At 46.8% G+C, this 21915-nt stretch overlaps 1 protein-coding gene across 5 annotated transcripts in view; it reads right to left on the bottom strand.

Annotated features, from left to right (window-relative positions):
• The window catches only part of LSAMP (limbic system associated membrane protein), a 974787-nt gene that overhangs the window by 163070 nt on the left and 789802 nt on the right, over positions 1 to 21915 (bottom strand). The gene's annotated exons all lie outside the window — the stretch shown is intronic.

Below are 21915 nucleotides of genomic sequence, written 5' to 3'. Positions count from 1 at the left end.
CACTTCCCACTCCCTTGCTCTGTGGATGCTCTCTGGGTTGTTCTGGGTTACCTGGGAGTAGGAGGAAAGCCAGGCTGTGTGAGAGTAGCTGAGAGGCTCACCAAGGTGCCAGCCAGGCTGGAAGCAGGCCTGATTTGACAAACATTTGCTTTAGAGAGCAGCCCAAAAGACTCCAGCCCAGGGTTCAATCTTTTTGAATGGTATTCTAAGCTCCCCTGTGCACATTTTGGACTTGTGAAAATCCCAAGGGGGATGGCGTTGAGAAACTAAGCAGATTAACAGCTGCAGCTGAACTCAGTGGGCATTGAAGTTTCTTAGTCACTTCCAAACCTACAGCACACCTATCTGTATGAGCAGAATACAACTGACCCAGCACAGCACCAACCATGGTGCTGCTTTTTGGACTTGTACTATATGTACCACCCTGCTCTGCCTGGAGGCAGGTAGGGCATTTCTGTGCCATGCTCTTTGATGACGTGCAAGGATGCCCCTTCAAAACTCTCACCCAGGGGCCCTCAATGGCTGACAGGAGGAGGAGAAGCACTACAGAAAACAAAAACTGTGTCATAACCTGTTGCATGCTCCTTTTGCACAGGGTTATTCCTAGGCCAATGGTACAACCAAAATAATGGGAGAGGGAGAGGGAAAGGCAAGGTAAGGAGGAAAACTGGACGAGCGATCTGAACTACTCATCTGGGCATACCTGCGCCTCTGAAACTGCCACGGAAAATCAATGTACGAGTGTGGAAACTCGAAGCCCAGGCATGCTCCAAACATACATTCAGGTTTCCCAGCATCTCTGTCTGCACACACGCACCCTCCTACTCTGCCAGAGATGCCACCCAACCTTATGGATCATGCTTTAATAAGGATTTATGGTGATGATTTTCACAGTGTAATAAGTGCTAATTCAATACTAATAGAATATTAAATGGCATGTTAACTGACATTTTAACTGCAAGGCAATGGGAGCAAGGCATCTGCAAGATATCAAATGGCTCTTATCGTTCACTAATAATCAATAAACAAGTTCACTGAGATAGTCAAATACTTTTCATTAGGCTTATTGAAAGCATTACCATCAGTGCTAGTGAGTGCTAATAAACTATTTGTGATCCATCCATTCAGCTTTTCCTTGTGGTTTCGGGTTTAATTTCTTGACATCTGCTGATGTAGCTACTGAGAGGGACGGCAAGTGGTGATGGTCACGTCTTGGACAATCACTACAGGGACTTAGGAACTATTGATTTTAGCATCAGTTCAATCCATACACACAGAGGGAAAAGAAAACTTGCTGCTGTGCCTCTTTAGCCTCTTTACTATCTCATTAAAAAAAGCCAAAAAAAAACCAAACAAACAAACAAACAAAAAAGCAAAAAAAAAAAGCCAAAAATACTTAACTAAAAATAAAACAAAATAGAACAAGCAATACAATATAATTTGGCTCCTTCATGATTTTTAGCTACTGCGCCATTTCTAGCTGCTACTGATATCTTTCCATTCCTCACTCAATGCCTAACAATTGTGTAAGAGCCATCCAAGGGTGGACAACTGGAAACTGGAACTGGAGAAAGGCACCTGGACATCCTCACACACATCTCAGTCACCATTTCCAAAATACTGAAAATGGTCTTGGGCAATTTCACAGTAGAAAAGGGAAGGATAATGCCTTCACCACAGGAAAGTACTTTGGGATCTTCAGCCAGATCTGTCACCTCTAATGTACTACAGGAAAAACTAAATACATGACGCAAAGAAAATCTTACCTGGCTCATTTTCTCCAAAGGAGATGTGCTCTGTTGCTCCTGACTGCAGACATTTATTTGCACAGCCAGGACCAGCTCCACATTGCAGCACTGCTAGGAGAAACACTAATACTCGTCAGCTAAAAGCCCTCTGTTTGGAGGTCCATATCTAGAACCGAGCAGTTGTTTGGCAAGGGCCTGGAACAACATCACAGCCATGGGACGCTGATAGCATTCTGTGGTGGCCTGTGCCCAGGGCTGAGGTAGATTCTGGGGACTAGGGGCTGCACTGATGATGCTATCTGGGGTGAGGAGGATGAGGCATAAGAGACAGGGCTCACTAAAGCTTTTCCTGTCCTACCCTGAAGAATGCTGTTCAATAACTATGGCCCTAGGCTACGGAGATGGAGCAGGGCTTTTTATTGCCTTCATGGAGGTCTCTCTAGGTTAAGTTCAATGCTGTGTTTAGGAGGATGGGTGGTACTGAGAACCCACAGTGATGATGAGGCAAGAAAGAATCTCTGTAAGATCTGATGAAGATGTTTAAATGATTATTTTAACCTGTCAGGGTTTTTACAGCATTACCAATTATGTATGGGGTCCCCCTGACCTTGGGTTAATTCTGTATGTGGTAATTTCCAACCTAGAATCACCTAGGTTAGAAAAGACCCTTAAGATCAAGTCCAAGCATTCACCTAAAACTACCTAGTCTGCCATTAAACCATGTCCTTTGGTGCCATGTCCACGTATCTCTTGAAAATTTCCAGGAAAGGAAGGAATGCTACCACCTCCCTGCTCAGCCCCATCCAATGCCAGACCACCTTCTCCATGAAAAATTTTTCCTGATACCTAATCTAAACCTCCTCTAGCAAAACTTGCGGCCTTTTCCTTGCAGACTACCACTTGTCACTTGAGAAAAGATACCAACAGCCATCTCACCACAACCTCTCATTGCGTAGTTGCAAAGGGCAAGGAGGTCTTCTATGAGCCTCCTCCTCTCCAGACTGAACAGCCCCAGTTCCCTCAGCTACTCCTCATATGTCTCCAGTTCTAGCCCCTTCAATAGCTTCTTTGCTCTTCTCTGAAAGCCTTCTAGCAGCAATATTGTTCTGGTAGTGAGGGGCCAAAAATTGAATGCAGTGGTGGAGGTGCAGCTTCACCGGTGCCAAAGAAAAAGGGACAATCCCTACCCTTGTCCTTCTGGCCACTCCATTTCATGCTGGGATGCCACTGCTCTTCCAAGACAGCTGGGCACACTGCTGGCTCATGTTCTTCCCTCACTTGGGGGAAAAATACACAATGTGGTTTTGGATTGCATTTTCTGCCCTCTTTCCCCAAAACACATTCCAGCAACAGTTCTCCAAATCGCCACTTCTCTACTCCTCATTAATCACTGTTTCTCCATTAACCCTTTGGTCATCCCTTTACCAGCCAGCCCCTGAGCAGCAGTTCAGGTGTGCAGCCTGCCACACATGTCAACTTGGGCTCTGACCTACAGGGCCTGCTGAGGAACATGGCCTCCCTTTGCCTCAGGATGTCATGGCTTAATGTGGATCTGGCCTCAGCATGGACATGAGCTTTGCACGCCTACTCCCGGGCAAGGGCACCCTAAGCTGTGCACAACAACTGAATATGCCATCATCTGTTTGGCCTGTGTTGTGTTTTGGCTATATTGTGCCGTGACCTTGGTCAGCACACCTTTCTGCAGCTCTTGGGGTACCTCACCACTCAGGCAACAATTCTGGTCCCTGCACTGCTGCTCACTCTCCATCTGAATTTGCGTGAGTGCCCTCTCCAATGCTTGGTATGGCAGGCAGCCCAAAGTCCTTCTGCTCTGCTGATTAGAAATCTTTTTTTTTTTTTTCTTTTTTTCTTTTTCTAATTTTAAGTCTAGATTTATTCATGGCTGGATTATATCCATTCCCTCTCATGCCAACACCATCCTTTAGCTTAAATAACTTTTCTCTCTCCTGGGTGCTTATCTTCCAGTGTGTTCACTGAGAGCAATCATATTCCCTCTCAGCCTTCATTTTGCTGGGCTCAACAAGCCAAACTCTTCTAGTTTCTTCTTGTATGATAGACTCTCCATTGCCCTAAACATCCCAGTAGCCCTTCTCCACACCTGCTTCAGTCTGAACTCCTCTGCCGTGACCAGAATTCATACCCAACTTTCTAGATGAGGTCTCCCTAGTGCCTTGTACAGAAACGTTCCTATCTCGCTCTCTCTAACATCAACTGTTTTTAATGAAAGCAAAAAGGATTGCAACCAGCGAATATGACTATCAGTGCAGAACTGCTCATGTGCTGTGAGCATCCTCATCTCTCCATTCGATACGGACAGAAAATGAAATCCAAGGGAATTCGCCAAAAATATTCCAGCCTAAAAATGAGAGCTGCATGGGCTCTCACTAGCAGACACACAGCTGGTTTCCCATGGGTTTTCTTTATGTTAGGATGACTTCTTAAGAGCATAGGTTTCTGTTTTCTGTATAGAAAAAAAATATCAAACCCAAAATTACAGTAATTGTTATGCCAGTACTCTCCTGGGGTTGATGTAACTATACCAGAACAAGAGAACTTATACTGGCTTGATTTATAACTCTTCCCATCTTCTGGGGATCAGTATACCTGCATAAACAGCTCTAGTCCACATCCATTCAAGCAGAGGTACCTTTTAATGATATCAGTACGAGCTGCTATGAAGAAAGTTAACTCCATCCTAGCCAGACCCGTACATTTCAAATTTCCAAATAAAGCTCCTAGAGCTTCCATCAGAGTCTTGCACCGGCATCAGATGGGAGGATGAGACTGCTGAGGAAAGCCCATGAGCTCCCTCCTTTTCCCTTTTGGGACTTGTTGGTGTCCCTTTTCAGTTCAGCCAGAAACCTGATTCCGATCATGATGAAGCATGATTAGGTGACACTAATCAGCTACTGATCACACAGCCTCATCTAGCCATGAGTGTATGCCTCACTTGGCTTCTGTGCAGACTCTCATAGCATCACTGGGGGCTCTGCACTTTCAAAAGGGGAAACCAGGGAATAACAGAGATGATGCGGGATGGCAATGGGGAACGTTGCCAGAGGATTTGTCTTTGGGTTTCACTGCACTTACACCAAGGATGCTGTGCTTTTACCATCAGCAGGACATGAGCTGGCATTTAAAAAGCACCTGCAGTCGCTTAGGAACTGAAGCTCACCGAAAGACAATTAGTCTCTTCTGGGAACTGGATATTGGCTTTTACACTGAATTTGTAGAAGGACCTGAAACTAAACATCAACTCAAGAGTCTCCGTACTATTATAATCTTTTTCTGCCTCAGGAATACACCAAGAATGGGCCTGGGAGTGACTAACAAGTTGCCCCTACAGACTATCATCCCCTTTACCTTCCTTCACAAAATTCAGTATTGGGGATGGCCTATTCCTTCTACCTGACCTGCCACTGCCTTGTTGATAACGTTCATGTGCTCACCACTAGGTCGTTCCAGAAGAGCAACTTCCAAACTTTCCCTTGGTTTTCTTCTTAAAAATAATAATAATAATAAAAAAGGAAATGTATTTCCGAGATGTGATCTCCTCTCTGACAGGAGGGGAGGGAAGGTTTGGCTGGGTAGTCCACGTGACTCAGTATCTGGTAATTATCCAGCCGCAGAGGCAATGCGAAACGTTCTGTGCTGTCGCAGAGAATGACAGCACCTGGAGCTTCAGCACCCAGATAAAAAGCAGAGAGACAATCGGGCAGATGGAGAAAGGCAATGCTACATTGCAAGAGGGGGGAGAGAAAAAACAGGGAGAGGCAAAAGCTGGCGAGAAACATCAAGGCAGCCGGCACAGCTACTGGAGAATGAGATGATGCCACAGATTAGCACAGAAAAGGCCAGCTCTGAAAGAGGGGAAAGCAGAAAGAAATAGAATCATAGAGCAAGGGTTTCCTAGACCTGAACATCTGGGGAAGGAACTGGGAACAGCAGCAGCAGTGAATGGGGATTGCAGGATCTGAGCACCCAGATGCGTGGTCCAGAGCTCATCCTCCTGTAATTAGTGACAGACATTTCAAACAAAGCTGGAACACCTCCTAAAAGGGCGGTGTAAATCGCCATCTAAATCTCATGATCCTTTCCAGCCATAAAAGCCCATTAATCTAGACTTAAGCAAATATGAGTTGGCCTCCTGTCTGAATGACAGTTTGCATTCCACCTTGTAATTTTGTACTCTCCCTCTTGTATCCCCAGGCATTTCTTAAACCCTTGCCCCCTTTTTCTTTTGTTTTTAAACTCATTAACATCCTCATTTTGAGATAATTTGTTGCTGAGAATTTCATAGATTAACCCTTAATTGGTCTAGGGCTGTGACTGTATCAGATTTAAGTGTTACAGGAAAGTGGGAAGTGACTCCATGCTCTGTATGATATGAAACAGTACCTCCCAACACCTGAGGAGTACACTACCTGGCATTCAATATCGTGCTGTTTTGAGGACCTTAGTATCTTTTCCATCTCATACTGTTCCTCCTCCAAAAAGGAAAGGAGAATACTGAAATTCTTTTTAGAAGCAAAGCACAGTGGGAATGGGAGCAATATTAGGGAAAATAAGACCAAACTTTCCCATCTTCTCTGAGGCTCTGAATACCTGAGGTGACTCACCCAAATTATCATCCACCCTTCCAAGCAGTGCCCTCAGCAGCTGAATGACAAGGATGGCTTACGGCAATGAGGGCAATGGTGGGCCTATCCTGCCTTATCCCTCCTGCTGTTGCATCCCCAAGAGGGACATCTCCTTGATATGCCAACACTCCAGCTATTATTTACACCTGACTCTTTCCATCCAAAGCTCCCACTGCTGCTGCACAACTGGTGGAGTCGGGGCTTGTAGAGATTGCACAGACCATGTGCAGAGAAACACTGGCTCCCCTGACTGCTCCAGCACTGTCATCAGGGCCACTGTAGACTAAGCCCATGCGAGCAACAGTAGGAAACAGAAAGAAAAAGCCTAATGTAGACACAGTCTTTGAGGAGCTTAACCCTTCTTCCCCTTTTCTATCTCTCTTCCACATGAAAGCAGAAAACAGCTTCTGAGCAAGGCACACGTTCTCATTTCCATATCTGAAGCCAGTGCTGAAATACCATCGTGAAATAATGCCTTGAGAGAGGAAGCCACGAAGCAGATTCCCTTTGAGAGATTCTGCTGCTTCTCTTTTTAATTCCATCCAAAACCAACTTCGGATGAGTACGGAGCGCACCTGGACGGTACAGTCAATCCCAGGTTACCTTGTTACCGGAGTGATATGGGGAAATTGGAGGGAATTCAGAGGCAAGCAACAACAAAATCCATCAAAGACTGGAAAGGGATCAGCATCTAAGGGAAGCTTAAAACATTAAATATGTATAACTTGACTAAGAGAGGACTTAAAAGGGATATGTTGACAAGCTATACCTCTTTGCAAGCTGAAAGCACCAAGGGAAGAGAGGAATTATTTAGCGTGATGTGTGGGGGTCCAGAAAGGAGAACTGAGTCAAAAAAGAGAGGAGAAATAAGTGTTCAAACTTGAAGAACTTTTTTACCACCTTCAAGTGCTAGTCTCATGAAGAGTCCCCCAAGGAAAGCAAGGAAGCCTCTAATGTCTCAGATACTTAATACAGCTACAGTCTTCTTTTCATTAAGTACATTCCTAAGCAATCAACTACTAGTTGAATGAACTACTGATACAAAGACTAAATGTTTTGTTATTTCCAAAAACCACTGGCATATGGTCATATTCCCAAAAGCATTTCAAGTTTTCAAGCCCTTTAAAGTCACAACTGACCCCTGACTTTTCAAAGAGCTCAGCGCTGAGATTAAGATCAGATTTGCCAAACTGCTCTGGGGCCTACCAGCTTTGAGTACAACACCAACATTTCTGAACAGCATTTGGTAGAATGAACTTCTATGCCAATGTAGCCCTTTACCTTGCTGTTGAATATGAGCTGTTATTGAAAATACGTCTCATAGATGTTTTATAATCACAGAAGAAAGTGCTAAAAGGCTCAGACGTGTTCTGCTTATCCTGTGTGCCAAGGAGCTTCATTAAGTGGAAACCATGGCAAAGCCATAAAAGCTAGGCAGTGCTTGGCAATACTTTTGTCCCTTTATTTGCAGCTTTGCTGCATTCTGCCTCCTTCCAATGCACCACTTCAGCCCACCAAAGGAGCCCTTCCAAAGGAGGCACTGGAAAAAGGCTTGCAGGGGAGGGGAAGAAGAGAAATGGCTGGAAGGGAGAACTCTGAAAAGCTTTGATCTGAGCTTACCTTCACCCTCCAATACGCCTTGCAGAAGAGGACATGTTTATAAATAAATAAACAGCAGAGGAGAGAGAGAAGAGTGGAAAAGAAGTGTCAAGCACATTTGATAGTGTTTCGTCAGTTAATATGAAAGCCAGGAGCTTGGTTAAAACCTCCTGTTTGAAACAGACTGGGAGGAAGGCAGGACTCATAGAGAAATGGGGAAGGAGTAATTCCCGCAGCCATCCTGCAACAAAACCTGGCAGACCTGACCTGCCTCACAGGCAACGTTGCTTGGTGTGCAGTGGGGACGGTGAGAGGTGGGGAGTGATGGCTGCAAAACAGCCTTCACAAACCCAGGCACCACCTTTGGGCACACTTATCTGAGCACTGCTGTGAGAGATCGTGTTTTTCACTCTCTCTAATTGGGAACTGCCTGGGGACATGAATTCAGAGCAGAAAGCAGCAGCCGAAGCACAAACTCATGCTGCCCACAGTTTGAAAGCAACAGGCTTGGGTCAACTGGCTCCGAGCTTTGGAGCATGAACTCCCACACAGCTACCAATGGCATTGCAGACATAACCACTCCGCTCTGACTGTTCCTGAACATTCTGACCTGCAGTCTTCAAGAACTGGCAAAACAAGCTGTAAATCGGCAAGAAAACCAAACTTTAATTTAATTTTTTTTTTTGCCTTCCTAGCAAAAATACCGCTGAATCCTACTGGAAGGGCTTACCCAGAGGTACCTTACCTGGACCACAGTCCTTCCTGCCGCTTCTCCCAGAAGCCTGCCGTGCAGTGACACCTCTCCCCTATGCACAGGCAGTCCCCTACCCACAGAGCTCTGTCCTGCACTGCCAGCAGCTTGCTTTCTTCCTGCCATGGCAGGCGCTCAGGCTGCCCACGTGGACCATGCTTGATCCTGCCTGTTCTTCTGGCAGACTGCTTGTGCTAACTAATTTCCCAAAGTCTGGCAGTGAATGGAGAGATGCCCAACTGCAGCTTCAGCCGGTGTAAATCAAAGGTCAATGAGGCCTTGCTAAGTAAATGGAGATGCCTAGATTTACATGACTTGAGGCTCGGCCCTGCTTCCTCACATCAGCCTCTAAATGAATTCGTTAAATACAGCACTTCAGTCTGCTCAGTTAAAAGCAGCTCCAGCTGGCAGGAGGTTTCAGATCCAGGGATTGTTTAAAAGACGAGGATTTGTAGCCTGCTCTGCGTTTACACTTGGCTAGAGGTAGGCTTTCACCAGCCATGCAAGGGAGCTGACGTCGTGCCTACCCGGTGGGTGTCTGCATCCCCAGCATCTGTGCTTGGTTGGCATTTACACAGGACTGCACAACCTTGTGGAACACCTAAACCAAAATTACCCTTGCTCACTTCTGAGAGCTGCAGGGCAGCAAACACGAGGTCCTGCTGTACTTCTACCAGTCTGAGGGGTGTTTTTTTGTCTGCTCTTTTAAAACAGCACTTCTTTCTTGGAGAGGATGTGTGCTGAATTTTAATCTGCAGCAGCGTAAGCACCAGTACTGGCAGCAATGAGAGCTGTTTGGGATTTGCGAGACGGGAGTGAAATAGTAGTTAATTTTGACATTAAACCCTAGAAGTGAGAATGTTGAAGTTATTCTTAGGTTTTGGGGAAAAAAAAAGAAGCTGTACTGTGATCGTCTGGCATGCTCCCCCCATACCCCCCATGTATTGCATAGATCTCGTGATTCCTGCAGTTTAATCCCTTATCTGCTCACTAAAACAGATGGTGTTGCAGGCTCTTTGCAGACTCTGACAAATATGACTGCGCTGGGAACACTGCTCATATATCCACAGCTTGCTGCACAACCCTCAGGACGAGATGCACTGGCTCGAGATGAAAGTTCACATTCAAAGCACAGTCTACAAGCAAGGAACAGATCCTACAGTTTCTCCTTCAGCATTGCTGCTGCGGTCCTTCCACGCGCTTGGAACAGTCACACACAAAACATCTTCTTACAGACCCATGTAAAGCTCACACCAGAATGACCCTCTGAAATCTTCATGCTGAGATCCCAGTCAAATCCCCTCTTCTCTTTGGCCAGACACGTTGTTTTCCCTCAAGGAACACATACACGTGCTAAAAAAGGATACCTCCAAAACAGCTGGAAGATAAAAGACACCTGACTCAGGGGGACTTGAGACCAACCCCTCTCTGACTCTGCGGTGACTGTGCTGGCTGTGCTGCTGCAGCTTTTCATTGGGGAAAAGCAGTTTGGGGTTGCCCAGCCTAGGTATTGCTTATGCTGGGCTGTTCCACATCTCCTCTCCGTGATGCTATCTTGTGTGTGTGAGATCTGCCAGTGTTAGGAAAGACAAGTGAGGTTAACCGAGCTACATGCATTGCTCCCCCTAGAGCAGTATACAGCAGTGATAAACCACCGGTGGAGCCGCGTTGCGTTAAGTATTGGGCCAGAGGTGAAGCATGAGGTTATGGCAGCAGCTCTACTGCCTGTCCCCTTCCGCCTGGCAGATCCCGGGTAATAAACCACTCTTCAGCCTTTCTTGTTCCAAACCCAAACTGCTGGGATTTGGGGAAGGTAACAGTTTCAACCATCTTTCAGGAGAGCTTTTGCAAGGACTAAAAGCCCCACTGGCATAAAAGCAGAGATGTAATGGGCTGTCTCTGTCCCTGGAAGTAGTTTAGCACCGCAGGAACTTAGAGTCCTTTTATCTCTCTACTTTATTTAACCAGAGTCATTAAAATAAACTGATTTCCCAGCCAATTAATTATCAAATATCTGTAACAGCTTTCAAGCCCTGCCATTACTCAGTCTCGGAGGCCCCCACAGGCAATGTGAAGCCACACTCCCTTACCTGCACCGTGGTTGCTCCTGAGCCTGCTGCCCATGCTCAGCTGCACGCAGAGAAGCACCTTGGGGGCACAATGAGCTGCAAGCAGTGAGTGCCCCCCACTCATCCCAACTGCAGGGAAATGCAGACGCTCCTTCTTCAGACATGGGCACAAGCAACTTCTGTGTTACTCACCGAAAAACCAGGCTCTACCTCTTTGTGAACTGGAAGGTTGTACTCACCATAGGTGTGCTAGCAATGCCCCTACCATCTATTTTATAACCAATAAACTCCACTCCTGTGTGGTTTCAATTAGGGGATTTCAGATGAGATTGAGGATAATGCATCCCATAATTACTTACCCTTCTCCTTTCTGGAAACTCAAGCAGAATCATTTCCAGGCCAAAATGCGGTCTCTCTTGATTGATGACGCTAATAAAATGGCTTTATTGTGATATAAATAGCCTTAGAAATGTCCTGGAGAGTCAATATCGGTGCTTGATGGCCTTACGCAAGCAAGGTCTTTATCTTACGGTATACTAATGCTTAATGAGTTATGCTTCTGCAAAGTTTGAATTTGGGCACAGAATGGGGAGTTACAGAAGGGTTAGCTCCCAAATTAGACATGCGAAGTAGGAGCTGCCTAAACGCCTTCCCTCTTCCCCGCATTCCCTGTTAATAATCTCTTCGCTCCCAGCCTGCCTGGTGCCAGTTCAAACCAAGCACCATCTGAGCACTGCAGCAGCCACGGGAGTGCACCACTCCAAACTCCCATTGTTGGAAGGTTACCAGCTGCCACCACGATAATCAGAAAACCTGAGAGTTCTCCACTGCTGTGCAGGCACTGAGCGCCTCTAAGTCTGTATGGATGCACGTGGCCATGTTCTGGGTGAAGGGCATCCATCTGTCTGCTCTGGAGCACACCCACAGCATCCATCACAGCAGCCAAAAGATTGTCATTGTTTCGTGCAAGGAGAAGGCCATACAGTGCCTCCCTACACAGGAGAGGGGAGAGACACATGTGAGAGAAAAGTCTAAGTCCTTCTTTCTTTTAAGAGCCACCTTAAAACTCAAATCTCAGTTCTCATAAAGGCAAAGCACAGTTTGCAAGGCTTCCTTTGAAAGCAGGGCATCCTGAAAACACACAGCTGAACCTGGCAGGATCATCACCTTGTGCATGCAGAAACATGAGATGTCATCGTCACATTTGACCACTTAGCTGTGCCTTCCAGCACCGCTACTTCGGCTTGGATCTGGGTGCTGAAGAGTTTTGCTGCGAGTGACAGAACCATATCCACCTGTCAGAAAAAGCTGCTGTCATTGCAACCCTGACAGCGATGTGATCAGGGCCTGACAGACAGGCAGAAACAAGAGAAAAGGAGCCATCAGCAAGGGCAACCAAGAAAGTTTTGGGGAGAATGGTACGAGGCTGCATGCGAGGGGAAGCAAGTGAATGACAGAGGGATAGGGCCACGCTCTCTCCTCCATGTTATCAGTGCAGAAAGGTGAAAAGATGACACTGTTTCCAGCCCTGCCTCATCTCTTCACTCCCTCCTCCCTACCACAGCCATACCTGGCCACATAATTTAGCAGCAATTTTGTTCTTGGCAGTAGAGTCCCTGTGGGTGCACAAGCAGCTGTGTATGGGTGTATGTGTTATCTGCAGTGTGCACAGGGTCTGCTGAGACAAGAAGGCAGCTTCGTATATGCCATAATGAGACCTCGGTCATAGAACGTGTGTGCAAGGATGTAAGAGAGATTGTGCTCTGCAGAGAAAGCAGCCAGCGAGAGTGAGAATGAGAAGGTGTGCAGGATTCGTCTGAGATGGGGAGTGTGTGTCAGACAGGAAGAAAGAGAGAGGTCTTATTCACAGCCTTCCTGGATGTGTTTGATGAATATCACAAGTTTTAACCAAGAAAAATATGTATGTATTCAAATCAAACACCAAAAACCCCGTTTGCCTAGAGCACTCCTGCATTGCTTGTTTGTTCTGTTGCAAGCTGCTTGTTAGAGGAACACAGGAAACAAGAGAAGGGAAAAAAAAATCCAACAGGCTGACATATTAAAACATAGGCAGCTATCAAGGCAGCAACAACAGTGGGAAGCGAAAGGCGGGCAGGATAGCTGGAGAGCTGCCGTGATGCCGCCAGAAGGAGAGCTGCCTGTAGAGCTTCTGAAGCCTTGAGTGAATTATGATCACTTTTAGTGTACACAGACTGAGATTTTTCAGCAGCTATCTACAAGGGAACGTACCCAACAGCCCACTTCTTACAGCAAGCAGTTGAAGGACAACACTAGAAGCGCTGGTGTCCTGGCTCCATCCCCTGTAAAGCCCTCTGCACTGCTATGAGGCAGCCCCTGTTGTCAAAATGAGTGCAGAGTGACAAAAGGATTTGAGCTGGATTTACCAACGGGAAGAAAAATAGCAACAACAGATTGAGCCCAAACCTCTAGGGGCTAATGGCTTTCCTAGCACTCCAGGTCAGTCAAACATGGATCTAAAGACAAAGACAGCTCTGCAAATATTTTTCCCTGTTCCTTTATGCTTTGTTCTTACTGATAAATACAAATACCTTCACATGTTTACAACTCTTCAACACTACCACAATCTCTGGCCTGTGGTGCCCACAGGGAGAATCTACCAACACCCACACACAGTCACACCTGCTGAGCAGCTCATGGTGCTTCAGGCAATGCAGGCAACTGACTGGAAGAGTTGCAAAGCCACCAGTCCACAGACACCACGTTCAAGAGATCTCAAGATCACTCAAACACTATGGGTCATGGACTGACTCGGCCAGGATAAAGGCAGCTGCAGAGTTACTGTCCTCCCCTTCCTTTTTTTAACATCAGAGCAAAAGATTCATTTACATATTGAAACAGAGCCCTCACAGAATCACATACTCATTAAGGTTGGAAAAGACCACTAAAATCAAGTCCAACCATTGACCTACATCCACCATGCACACTAACCACATCCCTCAGTGCCACATCTCCATAGTTCTTGAACAGCTTCAGGGACAGTGACTCCACCACCTCCCTGAGCAGCCTATGCCATTGCCTCACCGCTCTTTCCAATAAGCCATTTTTCCTAATATCCAACCTGAACCTACCCTCACACAACTTGAGGCCATACCTTCTCATCCTACTGCTGCTACCTGGGAGAAGAGGCCAACACCTACCTCACCACAACCTCCTTTCATGGAGCTGTGATTATGGGAAGGTCTCCTCTAAACCTCCTCTTCTCCAGACTGAACAATCTGAGTTCCCTCAGCTACTCACCATAAGACTTGTCTTCCAGACATCTCACCAGCTCCACTGATCTTCTCTGGACACACTCCAGGGCCTCAATGTCTTTCTTGTAGTGAGGGGCTCAGAACTGAACACAGTACTCAAAATGCAGCCTCACCAGTGGTGAGTACAGAGGGACCATCACCTCCCTGCTCCTGCTGGCTGCGCTACTTATGTTACCACTCAGGATGCATGACACCAAGAGAAGGGGAATGCTGGATGGACAGTGGGGTTAGAGCTGGAACAGAAGAAAAATGAAAGCATGACATTTGTGCAGGGTGCTGCACTTGGGTCAGGGCAATCCCAGGTATTTACACACACTGGGGGAAGATCTCCTTGAAGGGAGCATATAAACAGGAGGGGAAAGGCTGTTTATGAGGGTGGATAGTGATAGAACAAGGAGGAGTGGTTTTAAACTGAGACAGGGAAGGTTTAGGTTAGATATTAGGAGGAAGTTTTTCACACAGAGGGTGGTGACACACTGGAACAGGTTGCCCAAGGAGGTTGTGGATGCCCCGTCCCTGGATGCATTCAAGGCCAGGCTGGAGGTGGCTCTGGGCAGCCTGGTCTGGTGGTTGGCGACCCTGCACATAGCAGGGAGGTTGAAACTAGATGGTCACTGTGGTCCTTTTCAACCCAGGCCATTCTATGATTCTATGACTCTATGATCTCTAACCAGACCAACCCTAGCTTCCTTTGGGCATGAAGGTTAAAGCCACTAGGGCAGCGCTGACTGCTGCTCCATGCACTGCACACGGGGTCTTGCCTGGGGGTGCTTTCGTATTCTCTGTGATGATAGCTGTTATAGTGCAAAAAATGACCCAGAAACTTCACAAATCCTTCTGCATCGTTTGACTCTCTGACCTCCGGAGGCAGTGTGGATTTCACAGACTGACTACCTGCTGTGCGAAAAAGTGTCTCCTTTCATGTGGTCTAAATTAAGCCGCTATTAGCATCTCCAAGTGACCTCTTGTTCTTTTGTTATAGGAGGAGAGAAGGAGGAGGGACCAATCGGTTTCCGCCGCACCCTTCATTAGTGTAACTAACTCAATTACAAGCCTTCAGCGTTCGGATGCGTGGAGCTCACCATCCCTTTGGAGCGGGATCAGGCAGTGCCTGCACGGGGATGGCAGAGGCATGAGGAGGGAGAGATGCAAAGGGGAAATGGCGTTCGTCTGTTTTTGTGAGATTGCTAACAGTGGAAAATAGGAAGAAAAAAGAGAGAAAAAAGAGCCCCACTTGGTCCAACTGACTGCCTCCTTGTAGGTAAATCTCACAAGATTACTAAGCATGCTTCACGGCCCTCTGGTAATTCTACACGCTGACTTAAATGAGGGTGTAGCCAGTGTTCAAGATAATGTCATTTTTTATAACATATTCCCTATTGTTTTCCTGTCCCTTAAAGGCAACCAAGCATCCTCTCTGCTTTTAGAAGCGACACTACCCAGTGAAGAAGCTTTTATCGAGTTACTCACCATGACTCCCAATCTCTTCCCCCTGAGAAGCCCAGGAGCTCAGCTCATCACCATGCAGCTGAAGTGGAGGCTGTTTTTGCAGCCTGCATTACTGCTCTGCGCTGCAGCCCACCACGATCCCACGGTGCCAGTGGGCCTTGTGACACCCTAACATCGGGCTGGGTCATCACCAAAACACTATGAACAAATGCAGGCAGACAGAAGTCCTCCATGTAACCCGCTGGCTCCTACTGGTAGCTGTTCTCCATGGAAGGTGCAACTGCTCTCTGCTTCCTAGTACTCAACCATTTTTTAGACCATGCCAAGACCTTGCCCCTTCTCCCATGGCTATTTATTTCCCTTCATAATTTCCTGTGAAAGGCCTTATCAAAGGCTTTGTGAAAATCAAAGCACGTTATGTCTGCTGGGGATCACCTTTATCTCTTACTTTATTGAACTTAAAAAAATGAAAACTCGTGGCTCAAAAAGGTTCCGTTTTTCCTTCTAGAAGCCGCACTGGATTGATCCTGTCGTGTTATACTTATCCGACTGTTGTACCTGTCTGTCTTTAATTAGCTCCACAATCAGTTTGGCTAGGATTGAAAGAGAGCTCATAGACCCATAATTCCCAGGATGTCTTTTGATTATTAAAAAAATAATAATAGCAGTTAGCATGCCGTCAGTATTTCCTCTCCCTATGCACTGGGGTGAAGGCAGGGCAGGCTGGAGACACGTGGGGAGGGAGGAGGTCTGCCACCATGCCATCATCCCTTCTCTACAGCAGGTCCTCTTGGCTGCAGGAGTGGCAGTTGCTGATCTGCATCATATTGTCTGAAAGCGGCAAGGTTTCCGTGTTTTCTTCCCGAATCCAGCCCTGCTATTAGCAGCTCTGCGCTCGTTAGAGAGATGCAGTTTATAAGGATCTGTCAGACACTGCTGTCAGTATATTTCATGCATTATTTACTTCAGAGCCCTGAGACTAATGCTACCCCAGTCCCAGTGATTTACTGCATTTGAGTTTCTCAAGCTGATCCATAACTTTGGGTAATAATAACAATAACAAAATACTTTGTATGCATATATCATCCCCATCAGCAAAAATCCTCACAGAGACGAGTGCATGACGCCCACAGAGCTGCCACTGCAATATTCCAGGGTGTCAGCCATCTGCAGGTATAGTCCCTCACACAGACACGTCCCTGCACCCTGATTTTGGAACACTTGGCCCAAAATCTGCTGGCACATGTGGACACCTCTGGGTGTGGGTCTGTACCACTGGGCTGCAAGCATAGCCCTGCTTGGGCAGAGGAGGCTCCCAAGTGAGTCCACAGACAGGGTCCCCTGGCCTGAAGGAATTAAAATTCTCAGCAGGGTGCTTGGTGTCTGCATGGAGACTCTGCTCAGCACCAGGCCCTGCTGCTTCTTTCCAGCTGCCTATTGCCTTGTGAGAAGCTGACAGCACAGGGAGGATGCTTGCTGCCTTTGCTGCAGCTTTCCAATGGCATCCTTCTCCCAGCACTGTGTAAGCATAGTCCCTCACTGCTGCCACTTGCTCTTCCTGGCTTCCTTCTCATTCACATATCACCTACCATTACATCTGACCCCTGCTAGTTTGGAAGTTCATTAAAAGGCTCTTGATGAGCTCTAATGAGCGCCCACGCTCTGCAGAGTGGCTGGCGAGCCTCCCCATCCCCCTCCACGTGGAGCATCCGTGGCCTCCTTGCACAACGAGGCAGGGTTGACTGCCAAGATGAGCCCAGGGCTTTTAAGGACTGCTTTTTCTCTGGCTTGTTTGCTTTAATTTACTCTGTCCTCCAGCTTATTTGAGGAGCAGATTGTCCCAGGGGAGGCTGCATGGGCCCCAGGCCTCTGCGCCTGGCCACTACCTGCGGCACTCCACCACAATGCCCGCAGCCTCAGGGAAGGGCATGCTGCATCCTGGCAGCTCTTTGTATGCTGCAGGCCCTATCATAGTAATACTAATAAAACCCATTAAAAAGTGCCCACTCGCTCAGGCAAGGCTCTACAGTGCGGAGGCCAACTCCTGCCACAACGCTGACACAAAATCACTGAGATCAATGGAAGCGTTAAAGTTGTGCTGGGAGGATGTGCTTCTCCACAGCCTTTTACATTTCACAGAGCTCGTTTTTAGGGGCAGAAGGAATTGCTTCTGATGGACTGACGGCAAGAGCCAGGGCTGTTGCAGACCATACTGCAACCAGAGAGCCTGGAAAAAGGGGGCATCCTCAGTGAGTGGGCTCCTCTGCCATGAGGGATGCTCCTGGAGCCCTATATTGTGAGCCAGGACCGCAGAGCGGGGCCTTAAATCAGGAGCCGTGCTCTCCCTCACAGGCACCAAAACAAGCTGCTTGAAAAAGCCGTCATTTATGGTCTCAATAAATTGCCTCTCCAAATCACGCCCAGATGTGCAATTTAGGGCCCAGTCACCTTGCCTTTTTATTCTCACTGCAAAGTGCTCTGCTCTCCTACGGCACTCCCTGCCTAGTAAATCATGACAAAATACATTAAAAGCACCCATTATTGTTATTAATTACTATTATTGCATTAGCAAATTCAACTACTTCCTAATCTCTCCAACAGCTGAAACTCTGGGCTTGCTGAGCAGGGCTGGTGGGTGTGGATGGAAGCATCTGGGGATGGGATCTTGCCTCCCTTTAGGGCAGCCCCATCCCCACAGCACTGACACGCAGAGCTGCTCCATGGAGCTGGCTTGCAGGCGTTGAACATTTCCATGGAGCAAATTCAGGGTTCAAAAGCCAGGTGGGGTGGGGAAGAAAAGAAAGCTCCCTGGCTTGTCTGCAGGCTCAGTAATACCATAATACCTGCGCACAGTGAGCCAGGCAGCAGGGCAGCCCATGTTTATCATGCTGTGCTAATGCTCAGCAAATACACTTCTACTCTCAGCAATGAAGCTTCCCGAAATGTCAACTCAAGCAAGCCAAAACATCCCTTGGTCTCAGTTTTTTTTCATGCCCTTTCTCTGCCTTGTCTACTTAACCTGCATTCCCTTAAAGGCAGAAGGTATCTCAAGCTGTGTTTGTACCTCAGAGGCTGGAGGCCCCCAGCTTTCTGCACTCTAACCCATGCTAACAGTAGTAGTATTCAGTTCTCTGCACAAAAAGTCAGACAGACTGGTGCACCTGATCATCAGCAATCTGGATGACCATAGAATCATAGAACGTCATGAGCTGGAATGGATCTACAAGGACCACTGAGCTCAACACCAAATGTCCACCATCTTTAGGAACAAAACCAAACTCAGGGATGTTTTGGGCTCTTTGGAGGCTCCTGTTCTGAAGACCTGGACAAACTGGATAACAGGAGCTTCATGAAGTTCAACAAGGACAAGTGCAAAGTCTTTCATCTGCTGAAATGACCCCGTGCAACACTTCAGAATGAGAACTAACTTGCCCTGCAGAAAAAGACCAGAGAGTCTCTGTTATTAACAGCTGAAGATCATTCTCCAGCATGCCCTTGCAGCAAGGAAGGCTAAATGCATAGTTGGCTGCAATAATGAGAGTGTAAACAGCGGGCCAAAGTAAATGAATATTTCCCTCCCATCAGCACTTCTGAGGATACAACTGGAGCAATTTTAAGCTCTTAAAATGTTTGGTGGGAAAAAATATATATATATTTTCATAATGAGGGTGTTGCAGCACTGGAAAGGTGCCAAGGCAGGCTGAAGAACCACCGTCCTGGGAGATTTCCAAAATTTGATGCAGCAAGGTCCTGAGTAACCTGATCAAATGCTGAAGTTAGCTCTGTTTTGAGCAGGAAGTTGGACAAGAGACCACCAATGCTGCCTTCCCAACTAAGTTACAAAGAGGATGTTGGCAGTTCTGTCTGTGACAGGAGTGGTTTGAAAGCTGAAAGTGGAAGGACTCAATGGCAGATTCAACCATATCAGCCCTCTAAGCCTCTCAGAACAAATCTGCCACCTATCGGCATCAAGTGAGCAAGGGAACAACACACAGCCCTCCTTTCTACAACACACAGCTGTTTCTTTCTACCCTGGCTTGCCTTCTCTGCCGCCACCCAAACTCTCCAATGGGGTGGGAATTCCCAGGCACACATTTGTTTATTCTGCCAAGGAATTTCTGTGCATTTCTGAAGGCACGTGTTGTTCCCAAAAAGCGGAGGTATCTCCCTCTAACATGAGGAATTTTCCGGGAAGGAACTGGGATGAACCTGAAGAGACCCATGTCACAGTCATTTCCTTCAGCACTGAGATGAAGCCACTTCTTGGTTAGATCACAGCAGCAGTACAGCACAGTTAGGTTCAGAAAGTGAGACCCTACTGCCACCAGCGTGGGTCTGACAAGTAGGTCAGGCTGCAATTACCCACTCTGAATTTAGACCTGACTCTTGGGATAACAATCTGGGCTTTGAAACAAAATCAAAGAGATCTTTAATAGCTGAGAGAGGCAAGAATGTTGATTTTACATCTCCTTCAAAACACAGCTGTTATTTCTTCCCTCAAGTCGTCACTCTCCTTTTATTCTCTTCTTTTCCATTCACAACCTGAACTCCTCCTCTCTCCCTAATTTCCTCCATACTGTCCCTTCTCCCAGCTGACTTCCGCAAGCTGCTTCCTCATCGCTCCATTCACTGCCAACTTTTTGGTACTACCCTTGCATCTGAGCAATGCCTGCAAATGATCCCAAAGCCTCCTGCAGAGGGGCAAGTTAGTAGGACCACTTGATGGGAGCTGGGCAGGCACTTTCCTCTGGCTGCAGGAGGGACACGTGGCTGGTTGAACTCTGTAATGTGATGGATAACATATGAAGTGTGGAGTGTTGACCATATGTTGTAGTAATTCCTTTATACACAACACACTCAGCAGAACAAACAGCCATGATGATACTGCTAGAAGTGCAGGCTCAGAGAGGGCTGGAACACAGGCCATACAGGATAGATGGCAGGGAAAGAAGAAGGCAAAAACAACTCTTGAAAGTGATTTATGGTCAGTTCTGGTTGGTAATGAAGTAAAGATGAAAAATAACTTCCATTTGCTGATGGGGCAGATAGGGAAATCCAGGTGACCCTCCAGAATCCCTGAACAACTGCATGCTGTGACATTTCAAGGGCTCCTAAAAGCTCCCAGGCCTATGCCCACATTTTGGCACAGGTGCTATGAGTGACTATTACCTCTGCTGCTATTGGCTTGTGAATGACTGGCAAAGACCCAAAATTCTCGAGTCACCTTCCCCAGCAATTCAACAAGCCAAGGACCAGAATAAGCACTTGATGAAGCTGGGATTTCTCTGGTGACAGCAGGCAAGGAGAGGAAAATTGAGATTCTAGGCAGATTTCACAGGCTGGACTAGCTCCAGTTCTGCTTGGAAATGAAGGGTATTAGGGCACATCTTCTGCACTGCACAAAAGAGAAGAGTCAGCACTTTCATCCAGATGCTCAGACCCCTGGGCCAGGCAGAGATAAGACAGCTGCTCTGCTTCAGGGTTGGGCTTGCGCAGAGGATGAGAAAAGCAGAGAAATCCCTTGTTGAAGAACAGGTAAGGAAGGGGGGGAAGATATGTCACATGAAAGAGAACAGTAGAAACTGAGTGACAAATGGAACCGTAGCTTCATTGTCTCATGTGAGATTCTTAAATTGCCCAAAGTGGGCGGAAAGTCACTTTAACCTCTCAATATGGCAAATACAACTACCACTGAAAGAAAAAAAAATGGAGTACTGTTGAAGGAGAGATGAAAATGAGACTGTTACACAGCTGACTGTACCAAGCAGGAGTCTTTGGGTGAATGGTAGTTGAGTGCCTTCCTACTCTCATACACTGGAGTGGGAACTGCAATCCTACCAAAGCAGGGTGGTTGGAAATGGATGATCTTTAAGGTCCCTTCCAACTCAATGTGTTCTATGATTCTGAACTGAAAAGCACTCACCACACTGCTTGAATGCTTCACCCCTGATTAAAAGAAGCTCACATCCTCTGTGGAGAAGACACAGGAATGAAAGCCGTGGTCCTTAGCCAGCTGTAGAAAAGGTACTACTGCAAGGGAGCAGAGCATATGGAGCACACAGGGGAGGGTTTTCTTTGATAAAAGTTTTTGATGACCTTAGGAAATCTACAACACGAGAAGGAAGAAGGGGCAGTGCTAGTGATATATCACAGACTGCAAAAGATTATCCTGAAAACGAACAGGAGAAACTGTGCAAGTAAAGATGTATTCAAGCTTTAAAGTGCTTTGTGAATTCTTATTTTATGTGCTAGTAGTAAGGATTCTGTGGTGAGTTGGCAAATAGCAGATAAAGTTGCTGACAACAAAGCCTTTGGCTCAAAATTAAAGTTAATTTTGTAGTTGTA

Source organism: Meleagris gallopavo, chromosome 1 (genome assembly GCF_000146605.3).
Source record: "Meleagris gallopavo isolate NT-WF06-2002-E0010 breed Aviagen turkey brand Nicholas breeding stock chromosome 1, Turkey_5.1, whole genome shotgun sequence".
NCBI classification, from domain to species: Eukaryota; Metazoa; Chordata; class Aves; order Galliformes; family Phasianidae; genus Meleagris; species Meleagris gallopavo.
The sequence above is the reverse complement of the archived record's forward strand: the minus strand, read 5'-3'. Positions and strand labels throughout refer to the sequence as shown.